This window comes from Calonectris borealis, chromosome 1 (assembly GCF_964195595.1).
Source record: "Calonectris borealis chromosome 1, bCalBor7.hap1.2, whole genome shotgun sequence".
NCBI lineage: Eukaryota > Metazoa > Chordata > Aves > Procellariiformes > Procellariidae > Calonectris > Calonectris borealis.
The window spans coordinates 14,264,332-14,278,488 of NC_134312.1; the positions used below are offsets into that span (position 1 = coordinate 14,264,332).

General features: G+C 43.4%; 1 protein-coding gene across 7 annotated transcripts in view; it reads right to left on the minus strand.

Annotated features, from left to right (window-relative positions):
• Nucleotides 1-11,663, minus strand: part of SLC26A5 (solute carrier family 26 member 5) — a 36,843-nt gene extending 25,180 nt beyond the window's left edge. For 4 of the 7 annotated variants that reach the window (XR_012672844.1, XR_012672845.1, XM_075144798.1 and 1 more), the window contains exon 1: nucleotides 11,519-11,642. The gene's annotated coding sequence lies outside the window, so the exon portion shown is untranslated. Of the gene's footprint in view, nucleotides 1-11,489 lie in introns of all 7 variants that reach the window. The other 3 variants (XM_075144807.1, XM_075144790.1, XM_075144781.1) reach the window with 3 other exon arrangements.
• Between the last annotated feature and the right edge of the window lie 2,494 nt (nucleotides 11,664-14,157).

Genomic DNA, 14,157 nt, shown 5'->3' on the forward strand with positions numbered 1-14,157 from the left:
GGCCTGTGTAGATGAACAAGGAGCTCCTGACAAAACTCATACATGAAAAAGAAGCATATGAGAGGTGGCAGCAAGGCCAGATGACACAGTAAGAATATAGAGACACTTCGAGCATGCAGGGACAGGGTTAGGAAAGCCAAAGTCCACCTGGAGCTGAATCTGGAGAAGGACATGAATGGCAAGAAGAAGGGCTTCTACAGGTACATCAGCAGCAAGACTATAGAAAATGTGGGCCCTCTACTGAAAAGGTGACAAAGGACATGGTGAAAGATGAGTTTTGCCTCAGTCGTTATTGGTAAGATTGGCCTTCAGCAATCCCAGCCCCTGAGACCAGTGGGAAAGTCTGGAGCAAGAAAAACTTAAATCAATTGAACATTGGTGAGGGAACATTTAAACAGATTGGACATACACAAGACCTGAAAGGACACACCCATGAGGGCTGAAGGAGCTGGCCAGTGTCGTTGCAAGGCCACTCTTGATTATCTTTGAAAGGTCATGACAACTGGGGAGGTTCCTAAGGACTGAAAGAAAGCCAGTGGCACTCGCACTTTCAAGATGGGTAAGAAGAAGGACCTAGGGAGCTACAGGTTGGTCAGCTTCATCTTGATCTTTGGGAAAGTGATGGAACAAGTAACCCTGGAAATCATTTTCAAACATGTTAAGGACAAGAAAGTGATTGAGAGAAGTCAGCATGGATTTATGAAGGAAAAAATCATGCCTCAGCGACTTGATAGCCTTTTATGATAAGATGACTGGTTTGGTGGAAAAGGGAACATCAGTGATATTCTTTATCGTGTATTTTTCAAGGTTTTGTAAGGCTTTTTCTCCCATAGCATCCTCAAAGACAAGCTGATGAAGTATCGGTTAGCTAAACAGACAGGGAGGTGGACAGAAAACTGGCTGAACTGCCATGCTCAAAGGGTTCTGATCAGCAGCAGTAAACATTGGGGATTCAATCATCTAGAAAGAGGCTGTGCAGAAAAAGACCTGTGGGTCCTGGTGGACAAAAAATTGAACATAAGCCAGCAATGTGTCCTTCTGGCAAAGAAGGCCAGCAGCATCCTAGGCTGTGTTACACAGAGCATAGCCAGCAGGTTGGGGGACGTGATTCTTCCCCTCTCCTCAGCACTGGTGAGGCACATGTGGAGTGCTGGGTCCAGTTCTGAGCTCCCCAGTGCAAGAAAGAGATGGGCATCCTGGAGAGGATCTAGCAAAGGGCCACAAAGACGATTAAGAAATTGGAGCACCTGACATATGAGGAGTGGCTGGGAGAAGGGAGAAAGCTGGGATTGTTCAGCCTGGGGAGGGGAGGAGGAGGGGGGAAATCGTATCAATGGATATAAATACCTGACGTGGCAGGGAGTAAACTGGCAACGGGCACAAACTGAAATACAAGAAATTCTGTTTAAACATAAGGAAAAAAAATTACCGCAAGCATGATCAAACACTGGAACAGCTTGCCCACAGGGATTGTAGAGTTTCCATCCTTGGAGATATTCACAACCTGACTGGACATGGTTTTGGGCAACCTGGTCTAGGTGACTCTACCTGAGTAGGGGGTTGTACTCTATGATCTCCAGAGGCCCCTTCAAGCCTCAACCATTCTGTCATTCCATAATGGTCCCTTATGTCATTATTCACATAGAATATGAATAATTAATTGGTGTGTTCTGGCAACATCAGCCTCATTTACAAATTAAGAAGCAATTTTAATCAGTCTTAAACAGAAAACCCACTCAAACAAATCAGAACAAACAAAAAATACAGCTGCATGCAAAAGGCACACACCAAATCGGTTCAGAGGCTTGGTTTGGGCCAAACTGTTCCAATAAAATGAAAATATAATATCAAAACATTTCTATCCAAGGTTTTAAAAACATGCACCCCTTCTTCCTGATCCAAAAGACACAGCAACACAAAACAGTCCCCTGCTAACCCCAAACAATTCAGGTCCTGATTGGGATACATACTTTCCACATTCAAGTTTGTTAAGCTTCAAGTAGATTGGTTAATATTTGGAAGAGCCACACAAGTTTGTAATGTAAATCTAGCTGTGGAGAGGTCTTAAGATCTCCAGTTCCTTTCTCATTTCTGTACACATGTCCAGACTCTTCCAGGTACTATGAGCATGTACAGAACATGGAAGTTCAGTCCTGCCTCTGTTTGTCATGGTGAAAGAAATGATGCAGATCTATTTGACTAACTGAACAGGGCTCAACTCTAAATCAGTTATCCAGATAATGGCAAGCGTTAGTCTGAAATACTACCAGAGGTCACAACCCAAGTTTCACCATCACTCAGTCTGAAGGTTTTTAAACCGTAGATTGAGCATTTCTGATTCTGTTTGAACAAGGAAGTTATACTCCACTGAATCATGAGAACCATCTAACACAAAAGTAAACCTGAGGGAGGATATGATAGGATCTTGTGTTTAGCTATGGTTCACAGCAGATACCAGAACATAGAGAACAAACCACATGCCATTAAGAGAGGTCCTAAATCTACTCCAAAACTATAGCTGGATGCATCATTTTATGACATTTATGTCATGTCACCAACTTCATCTTAACAGCCCTTCATAACCATGGTCTCTGATGATCATTTTGAATACTAAGCTGTAGATAATACAATAAAGATGAAAGTCTCTAACATCATCCACCTCTTTTGCAAAAGCACACACAGAGCAAGGATCGAGATGCTTGCATTTACAACAGATGATACGCATTGTCCATGGAGTAGCAAAATAGCAGCATTTCATGACTGGCTGAAGTGTCTCTCCAAGAGTTTGCTGAATAGCAATACGACGAACTGCCAACAGAGATATTCAAGGCTTGTAAATTCAGCCTTGACCTTCACTCCCAGCATGCTCGAGGAAGAGCAAAAGCAGGTACTGTCATTTTCATGAAGACAAAGCTCATCGCTATGATTTCTGAAAACTCCCAGACCTTTATCCAAAGGAAAAGGAAGGCAATCTCTGGGCATCTGAGTCCTAATCACTAGTGGATTACTGCTCTTGGACAACCTTTGAACTTCGTGGCAAGAATAAAATTAAAAAGCTATAAGAAACACTGCCATTAATCTTATCAGCCAGATAAGAGTTGAGCTGAAGTAGTTAAAAGTTTAAAGCAAAAGACGTAAGAGTTGGTGATTCTTTATCTGACTGATAAAGGCCTGTCTTATGTCTTTACTGCTATTATCAAATTGAAGGTGTTAAAGGAAAAAAAAAAAGGGAAGCAAACATCAATTTATAACACTATCACTAATAATTAAGTACTTTCTCTTTCCAATCTTAGACAATAAAGGAGGGCTGTCAAGCCATCTACACTGATTCTTATAGGGGACAATAATTTTTGATCCAGTCCACATAAATTAGAACACAGCTGTAAAATTTGTAAGGACCATGATTTGGCTGCTGTTCCTTAGATTCAAAACATGACTATGGGGAGAAAAAAAAAAGCTGGAGACATGAAGAATAGTGTACTGTGTGACTATTGCAGCTTTAATAGGCTTATAATTACAAAATGGGGCACTTTTGCTCCTAACCTTGTGTATCTAATCTGAATGTATCTGACCTACCTAATGCAACAGGGGGAGTCAGGGGCAGAGACTTGCTGGTTTTAAAAGAGCAGAAAATCTTTCCTCTCGTAGCTAAGCACAAAGTTGCTTTAAATAGTGGAAAAACACGGGTGGACAGTACTAATACAGCGTTATAGTAGAAAAATGCATCTGTGCTAAGGAATTCCAAGTTTAATCATGAACTGCAAAGTCTATGAAGTATTTTGTATTTTTAAGCTTACAAATAGAGGTGACTGCCATCAGCCAAAGGGCTGGTGGAGATACTGCCACTCTATGTAAAATATGTTCTCCCAAATGTACACTGAAAAGCAGATTTATTGCAAGGTCTGTTCCTACTGTCTGAAGAGGCCAGACACAAAAACTGAGGCAATTTTAGGAACCACATGTTCTCTCATTTATTTATTTCCTCTCTGGCCTCATTCCCCAGTGCCCTATGCCCTTCCACTTATCACCTTGAGTAATATGTATAAAATTAGACCAAGCTGGAATAGAAGTTTTTTCTACAACAAGCACAAAGGTGTAAAATGACTGGGTGGGGTCATAAGGAATGCGTTCTCTTAGTTTTCTTGGACTGTGCTTATCATCCTCATTCCTCCTCCACTACTGCCACTAAATCCACCAACGAATAGATTGTTTAGTCCCGTAGCCTTCATGTAAAGCTTCACAAATTTAGAAATAACTTGTGAAGCAAACAGAATTTTCCTTGTGTAGGTCCTAAGCTAAGAAATGCACTCCAGGAGTGAACCTTTGGGGGAAAAAAAAAAAATAAAAAAATATCAGGACCTTGAATTCCTGTACAGCTTTTAGACAGGCTAAATTTCCACTCTATTCCACATAGAAAGGCAAGATGGCTACATAAACTGTGTTGGGTTATGTGATAAAAGCTCTTCCGCACACCCGCAGAGTTAGAGGGACAATGGCAGGACGGAAAGCCTGGATAATACCCTGCTGGGCTACTCCCAGGTCCATCACAGGAGTCGTCAGCCCATCAAAGGCTCATCTCCACCAGTCCAGAGCAGCACCGGAGGGTCAGCTATGGGACCATGGGAGCCCCTGCCAGCTCTGGGTATGAAAGCATCTGCGCATCTCTAAGAGTAAGAGCAAAGAGGGGGCAGCTATTGGGACCTAGGAAGTCCTGGCCAGCCACGTGTGTGTGCACGTGATGGTCTGTACCAGCAACTGGAGTGGGGCTACAGCCTTAAGGGCGCATATACCCAGCTGCCAGCAACTGGGGAGACTGGGATGCAGGAGCTAGCTGCTGGGCAGACTGACTGTCTGAATCCAGTTGCCGGAGGATCCACCTTGTATATACATATGTGTGTGTGTCTATATGGATCTCCACCCTGCTTAGCCAGAGAGGGGAGGAGGATGAGGCTGTCGGTGTTGCCTGTCTAATCTGTGTGACTTGCCACATATATATATAAAAATACATATGTTGTATATATACATGTGTTCTGTGTCTGTGTGCCTGCTGGGAATATATCTTCAGCCTTGATACTGGTTGGATCTGGGGATATGGAGCAGCAGCAGCCTCGCCTTCCTCAGGCTGTTGGATTCAGTATGATATATTTTCCTCTAACAAACTGATCTTATCCACTGAAAAGAGCATAACAATATGTGAGGCACAGAGATCCTTGTCTCAGAAAATGGTAACAAATTAGGCCTATACAAAAAAAAAAAGATTATGTAACTGATAAGGGGTATTTTATATTTCATGTTCCTTGCCAAAAAATACTTTAGCCTCTAAAGATTTATTCCATGGACTAATGAATTCATTAGTATCTTAATGGCATCTCTTATCAACCAGCAATCTTATGTTTGTTTTCAATATGACAATGTTTTGGGAACCTGTTATGATGATTGAGCTGTTTAATCAATTCCACATAAGCCAAACATCTGGAGCACTTTGAGCAGCAGAACACTGGCCTCCTTCCCTCTCAGATATAGATAAGGGATAGCTTCTGTTTCCAGTGCAAACACTGAAATCAATCAAACACATCAATCAAACACATTGATGACCATGAGAACTCATGAAAATATGATCCTTCTTATTCCTGCTTTTTGTGGCTTTAGTGACCTTGTGTCTAAATCTGCCATCCTCACCCCTTTTGAAATCCAAAAGCAGTAGCTAGTGATAGTGGAATCAGATAAGTTAATCAGAATGGTACCATGGCTGATGACCCCTTTGTCATGCTTAAGCCAACTGATAAGGATGTATATGCCTCAAGACAGGTAATCATTAGCCAGCTTCATTTTTCCAGAGGCAATCCACTGCCAAAAACTTTGTTGGAGCAGTCTTTGTCATAAAGCTCCAGTTGATGATCAGAGGAAAGAACATAAATCAAGATCATGCATACACGCCAAGCTATCTCAGAATAATTTCTACCAGTTCATGTGACCTCAGTGCACCAATGACCTCCAGCAGCTGGTTCATCTTTTCTGGCAAAATGGAACAAGCAGACATCAAACAAGTATCTGTGCAGAAGGGAGAAGTTACATGATACACTTCCTTCAGCAGAGAAGCCACCAAAACAGTCCTCCCCCTCTGTATCTGCTTCATCAACCCTGTTTACACACATCACTAGCCTCTCAAGTGCTGCATCAAGCTAAAAATAAACAAAACAAAACAAAAAAGCAGAAGGTGGTTATTTATAACCAGAATCATTTCAGGTTCATTTCGTCATGTTTACAGTGCAAACCTCTCAAGCCACAGGGGAAGCTGAAGGATAGTAAAACACAGTGTGGTCACAGGAAGAAATGACTGGGGTGGGGGGAGAGAAGGAGGGGGGGTTAGGATGGGATTATAAATTTATACTCCAGTTTCACTGCTGAAAACAAGGCACGAAGTAACTACCTTACTTAACTAATGCGAGGTTTTGAAATGTCTCCAAGGATCCTCTACAGGGCTCTCTTCCTAACAGTTTCTGAAAGGATTTGCCCCTCTGCAGAACAGGCTACAGCCATTGCCATGCCTGAAGAAATTCCTGAAGAACCGTTGCTTCTAACAAAGCCAACAAAGAACTTCAGCATAGGGCAGACAATCTCTGGGACAGTAGTAACGATAACTATTTCTCTAAGCTGCAACTCTCTTCCTGCTAGTATTGAGAGAGAAGTTCAGCTTCCCTATCCATGTTAGGATCTGCATTTGAAAGAAACATTTCATTCTCGGCAGCTATTTTATAACACACGTTTTCTGTGTATATCTTTTGTGCACTAGGTATCAAACCAAATCCTACATGAGCAGTGAGTAGGATGTGACTTGTAACAGATCCTGCCTCCATTTATGCAACTCCTGCTTGGTTAAGATTGTATTATCCAAGCGATAATGTTTTCCTTTCTCCTACGTACTTAAGGATGTTGCTTCATGTTCTGAAGGTGATTGCCAGCCAGTGGGAATGACCTTCCTCAACATCTTGATGCTGAGGTTACACATAAAGGCCATGGACACAAATACAGCACAATCTATAGCATTGCCATGCCATAGTGAAAAAAGATCATAAGCATCGATTTTAAAAATGAAACTGGCAAAGAAATAAAAACAGAAACACATAATACAGAACTGAAAACAAGAAAACAAGAAGTATTGTACAAAATTCCAAATTGAACAATGAAATGGACCAAAGACAGAAGATTAAGAAACAGAAGATAAAGAAACAGTAAACCTGAAAAAAATAGGGAGGACTTAAAAAACAATGTTATGTCAAAGTTGTGTAGCTATGGCACTATCCTAGTAAAGCAGGAGATGCAGGGTTAAATCCCAACATGCTGAAGTGGTAACTGAACTCAGGTCTAGCTTTCTCTGGGAAAGGACTTTAACCATGTTATGCCATAAAGTTATGACAGCAGCAGCAAAACTTCAGTATTTAGAGAAGATACTACAGATGCCTGTATCTATGAAAGATCTGTGGTTTTCTTCCTGACTCTTCAGACATGCCTCTTCAGACATGCTTGAGCTTAGCAGAGCTCCGTGAGAACAGGAACAGGCAGTTCCCTGTGGGCACTTCTGAGTAGCAACCCAAGATTTCTCCTGTATGGTATACGGAGTTTTGAATTCTGCTCCATGAAAACCAGGTGCCCAAAATTGAAGTTTTATAATGCCTAATTAGCTCAATCCTTAATTTGATCTGGCTGTACTAGACTAAACTCCAACTAGGGTGTTTCAAATGACAGCCACTGCAATCTTTGATTTGGATTGGAAAATTCTGTCCATGCTTTAGTTATGAGAGGTTTTCTGAGGAGTTCTTAGAAGTCCCAGCCTTGCCTCAGAACCCGATTTCCATAAAATAAATGAAAATGAACCATTTGACCTTAGCTCTAGCTCAATCTAGGTGTCAGAATCTCAAGTTTTCAATTAATAGATTCAAATCTATTAGCTAAAAAAAAAAACCCAATTCAAAACAACCCACAACAACACAAGAACGCAAACAAAATTGGACATACAAAACAGTAGGCAACAGTCAAAGCAGAGCAGCAAAACTTGATCCACTGCCTGTGCAAAACTGGTAAGAATTCTTTGGTGAAGGCTGGAGAAAGAGAGACTCCACCCAGGCAGTGAAAATACAGATTCGTTGTCAAAAAACTCCCAAGAAGGCAATTACACTATTGTTTGTCACATGGAAGGTCTTCCCAGCTTGCTACTGCACAAAACAAAAGAAACAGTTAATGCAAGTCTTTGAGAATAGTAGTCCAAGTTCCTGCATAGGCCAGTTATTCATATATGTACTCTTATGATCATTAATAAAATTTAAATCTTATCAACGCAACTGACTTGCAAAACCCATTCAGCTGCCTGCACAAACTTACAGCCCTATCTTCCTACCCACAGAAATACTTGAGATTGTCTGTTTGTCTATAGCTTTCTCATTACCTGGGCACATGGAAAATAACTACAATACCTGGACTCTGCTGCTACTTATACTTCTGAAGACCAAAAAAGCTACACATAACTACTCATAAAATAATAATAATGGCAGGTCTTGTAGCCATATTAATACTATCAAGTTTGGCCTAATTATTTCTGGTTGCAGCCCAATCCTGTCAAGTTTACAACATTACTTTTAGCTGTTACTATCACACTGACTTCTAGCTTGGTAACAACTGGCATAACCAAAGTTAAAGCTGAGCAAACCAGCGTGGCTAGGACAGCCTGCTGGGGCTAACACAGCCTGCTGGGGCTAACACAGAAAACATGGAACAAAAAACCCCCACCAAAATGTAGAGCGGAGGCTTGTCCTCTCCAGGGGAAAACTTCCTCAAGACACAAAAAAAGCAGTGGGCTCCGGAGTCACAAATTCCTTTGTAGCTCCCCAACAGGGTTGACCTTAGCAGATGATCAGCCAAACCAAGTGAGGCAGAGAAGATGCTCAAAGGACTCTGTGCTTCTCTAGGCAACCCATGGGCTGCACAAAAGTCTTGGTCACATTTACAGAGGCTATAGCTACTAATAAATAGTTTAAGACAATAATGGTCTGTCTATACTATAATAATAGTCAAAGCAGATACACACATGTTCAGTTCTTCTTTCTCAAGTTATTAGCAAAATATTAGCATATGCATGCATGTGCGAGATCTGTGCCTCAGTACTGCATGATTTTAGTGTCATGTTAAATAACCAACTTCCCATGTGGTTTTGGAATATTTAAGTTCTAACAACATTGCATCCTTGGGGACAGACTACTATACCTATGAAGAGCTGTGTGCTAAAGATATGATTTGAACCACAGTAATGGACTAGAAACTCCAAACAAAAGGCAATACTTGACAGCTGTTTAGTGCCCCAAGTCTTAATATCTGATGGCTGAACCCAACAGAGCACTTCAGTAAGCACTCGGCTCAGAAAACTGGGCTCAGTTTGTGGCAGAGGCTAAAGACTTTGCCATTTCCTAGGCCCTTTCCCCCAGGATCATGCTCAGCCATCTTCACTTTTTTTAATTGTAAGAATGTCATCCTTTAAGCAAACTGTTACCCTATGCAGAGTTTGTACAGTACAATCAAAAAACCACAGCAGCTCTGGACAGATTACTTAGGCAGAGGAAATACAGTTTAGTGATCAGAACCCAAGCCTGGAAGTAGCAGCAGGATTTTTTCTTATTGGACTTAGAGCTTTCCTTCACTGAAATGTGATTCTGGTTATAACCCAGTACTACACCAGCAACCCCCACAAATATACCTTCAAGCGTAGTGAAGCTTTTAGCATGAGACTGCTGAATTTAAGGCCCCCAAGTCTATAAAAGGAGGTATATGCTATCTGAAATGAATATGCTTTATCAGCTACCAACAGCAGCTTTGCATGGGTGAAACTCCATTCTCTCCCTATACCATTTCCCCATTCCAAAGATGTTTCACAGTAGAATTGCAAGACAATTAATAAAATACTTCAGTTCAGGAATACTGCTAAATGCAGAACTGGAACACCCATCATGTGTCCTGAGAAGGCTTGGAACTACCATAAACCAAGTATTTCAAAGTGTGATTACTACCACTTGAGGAAGGCCAACGCGAGTTGATCCCCACAGAGCTAACTCAGTGCAAGTCATCTACACATGCTTACTTCTGAAACTGTACAGTTAATTACCTTAGTTTTTCCATTTATACAGCAGCTAGTAAAGCAGCATATTACTTATGAAAATTCTGTAATATAAATGAAGACACCTGTTAACATTCTATTGCACATTTAGTAGAAGACATTTTAAAAGTCTGTCTGAAAAATTTTTGTCTTCCTTTGTGAACGCTTCAGCCACAAAAATTCCAGTGGCCAGACCCTTGTTAAGACTGTCAGTCATCCCCACCCAAACCAATGCTGTGCAGCTGTGTTACTGTGATAGATATGAAGAATTATGAACGTACAATCTGCTGAGTCATCAGCAGAAATAACAGCAGTAATTTTTAAATATTTTTCTTACTACTGGACTATCTCTAAATGCTTGCTGCAACAGCCACTTGGGTTACCTGAAATTTTGAAGCAGCCTGAAAAGAGCTTTCAACCATATTTCAACGTTGAGCCAATTAAAAGTTTTGCAATAGCAGTATGGGCACCAGCACAGCAAATTTAAGCCTACTTTCTCTTCTGGCTGGCTTTTCCTGGTTGCTTTCACTGATCCCTTCTAAGGGGTTCAAAATGTTCCCATACTTTGCAGACCAGAAGTTGAAAAATACTGACATAGGGAAAGCCAAAATCTTACTCTTTGCCAGAAAATTCGGGGGGGTGAGGGGTAGGAATAGTTCAATCACGGTTTTTGGTTTTGAAGATCTCTGGGTGGAAGCTAGTAACAAAGCGCAAAGCAGTTATTTCTTGTTATTACAAGACTTCTTGGACAGTCGCTCTGACCCAAACTGACAGCCCGTAGCTTAAAGGCAGAGGGTTGCAGTCACTAGACGAGGAAATAACTGATCTCTCAACCTTCCTCTGGTTTCCCCTTTCATTTTTCTTTTGCAAGTTAGCCCGGGTGTTTTGCGTGTATCTCACCGTTATTAGCAGCGTGGGTGCTGTTTGCTGCCCGGGCAACCTCTGAGCTCTAAGGAGCGCGTTAAGGGGGAGGCACAGACCAGCCCGGCTGCCTCGGCAAGGCGCCGAGGCGAGCACCGCGGTCACGACAAGTGCCTTTTAAACCGCTCCTGTCGGCCACGACGCTCCGGCAGCTCCGTTGGGGGCCGGCAGGGAGGGCGCGGGGTGAGGAGGTAGGGGCCGGCGGGGAGAGGGGGCGAAGGGAGCGGGGAAGGCACGGTGAGAGGCGGGAGCACCATGCGAGACCCCCGCCCCGGGCCAGCCCCCGGCCCAGGATAACCGAACTGGAGCCGCAGGCACTGGCACAGCGCGACCCCGACTCGCCGCTCCTGACGGCGAGGCTCGCCCCCTCAGGAGGGGCCACCTCAGGAGGGACCCCTCCGCGGCCGGCCCCGCACGCCGCGCTCACCTACGCCAGCCCGGCCGCGCTCCGCTCACCTCCAGGCGCTGCCTCCTTCCAGCCTGGCGGCGAGTCACCCTCGTACCGCCTCCCCTCCGCGCCCAAGGTGAGCGCAAGGGGTGCGGGGCGGGCGGCGGCGGGCCGCCAGCCCCCGCCTCCTCCCCTGCCGACCGCGGGCGAGCGCGGGCGCGACTGGGACTCGTAGTCCCCCCCCAGCCCCCGCCGGGCGCGCACCCGCCGCGGCCTACAAGTCCCAGAATGCCGCGGGGCCGCCCGTGCGGCCGGCGCGCGAGTGCGCGGGGCTGGTGCGGGCCCACGCCCACGCCCTGCGGCGGCGTCGCGGCCGTTGCCTCCGCGGCGCGCGGCGGGCGCGCCCGGGGGTGGGGTGGCGCCGCCACCTGCCCGGGTGTAGCCGAGCTGTCGCCCCCAGCCCTCCCTTTCGGATAGATACACACACACACGAAATATGTAATTATAATATAAATGTAATTTATTTCTAATTTAAATATAAAAATATACCAGCGCTGGCCAGCAGTGACGCAACACAGAGGGCACGGCCTGGTGGTTTTTGTTGCGCTCGCCTGCGCACTGCTGGGGTACGCCATGTTGGTTGGTAGAGAAACCCCGGTTGGGTTGTCCCGAAATTCCAGTGAAGAAGCCTCGGGATTTATTGTCTAAAATTAATTTGAAAAAGCAGAGATCGATGCTCTGTCCTTTAAGAAATGTAGCATATACGTGCGTCAGTCAGGTAAATGAATGTAAAAATACAAATTTCTGAAGTACTTCATGTTGATTGAACACTTCAAGGGACTTACTTACAATTAGTTTTCTTCTTTTATAATGAGGGGCGTATTTTTGCTGCCTCTGCTGTCTGAGAAACACACTTGTCAGCCTGGGCCTTGGGGTGGTTGGTCTCACAAGTGACTGGATGTAGTTTCTTATTTAGAGATGCAAAGGATACATAGGTATCAGTTTCCTTGTGAATACGCAGGAATTCATGGATCTCATGAAATATCTTCATGGATCTCATCTTTCAGTCCTTGATTTATAAATGTTTTCCAGCATAACAATAGCTCTTTCTCTTGCCAGGAGAAAATGTTTTCCCACCTCTCAGATTCTTACAGATTTGGTTTTGTATCTAGAACTGGTAGGAAAAAAAGATTTTGAAGTTCTTACGCACTGAGACCTCAAAAAAAATTGTAAAACTGATGTCTACTGGAATGTATTATTTTGAAAACCTTAAAATGATTCCTTGACACAGCCTTTTGTTAGAGTTTAAGAGTATCTAAATAAAATTTAAATTAATTCAAGGTGAAATACAGTACTTTAAATTTCAGTGTGGTCGAACTGAGAAATTTCAAGGTCAAAACATTTCAAAAGTTGCATTTTAAATAAGAGGTTTGTTGTAACTGATTTTATGCAAAATAGGCTGTAACAATTTCAGACTGATATATTAGATACGCCATGTACATCAGACTTCATATGGGATGGTGCTGGATGCCGGTGTTATACAGAACTGGGAAAATGGAGATACTTTAGGAAAGACATCTTTTTTGATTCATATTTATTTATCCAAAGTTATTTTCTTCTGAACTTGGGCATCTGTAGCTTCTGTTAGAATTAATGAGTTTATGAAGGTGTTGTGTCACCATTCGTCCTGAAATTCTGAAATGCTTTATTACCAGTAAAGCATATATTGCAGTAGCATACCACAGGCAGAGCTGTGCTTATACAGCCTGCACAAAGAGGAGGGAGAGGAGAAAGCCTGAGACAAACACGAGAATAGCAGATTTCCTGCTAGAAGAATCCACAAAGGTATAAATCATTTTGAATGTTACAGTAATCCACACTGCGGATTTTGTTACAATAATTGTGTCAATGGTTGCATTTAAATACATGAACTGAAGCTGGTTTTAATTTCTTGTGCGCGTTTTAGCGTGACCCACTGGGAAGGTTAATAGTTCTTTTTATTGCTGCTTTCCAGCATTGTCTGAAATCGTAAAAGACGCTTCAGTTCTTCAGCTTTGAGAGAAGGGCAGGGATTAATGTAGTGCTGAACTCAGTAGGAACAAGATTAAAAGAGGATTTTTGGTCAAAACAAAAAAAGGGAGGGGAAGTTAATACAGAATAAACAATATGGACAATTGGAGAGGCTAAAAAAACCCTTGTGGAGGATAATTGGGGGAAATTAGTTAATGGCACACACACCACTGGAGCTGTGTGATGACAGAGAGCCCAGTGTGAGCTTTGAGGGCTCGTCTGGCTCACAGGGGACGGAGCAGCAGGAGCCATTGCTCTCCAGCAGCATAAGGAAAGCTGTGAGGCACCATCCAAGGCCAGGTCCAGCGCTCACTAGCTGCTTAGAGCTCCAGTTGTCTGGCTCTTCCCTTCTCAACTTCCTCAAACAGCTGCTGGTAGTGAGTGTGGGCACAGGAGCCAGCTGGGGGACTGGGGAGTGCGGAGACTTCTGCCGCTTCTGGTTGTCTCATTGGCATGGACATCCCATATGGGACATCCCAAATTAGCAAACTGGGTCAGGTGGGCTCCATCGACTGGCTCACTCCCAAACTACACTCAGAGTTCTTCTAATAATGAGACAACTTTCTAAGGCAGAAAAAAACCCTGAATATATTTGACTGTGGAGTCTTACGCCAGTCCTAGGACAGGTCAAACCAGC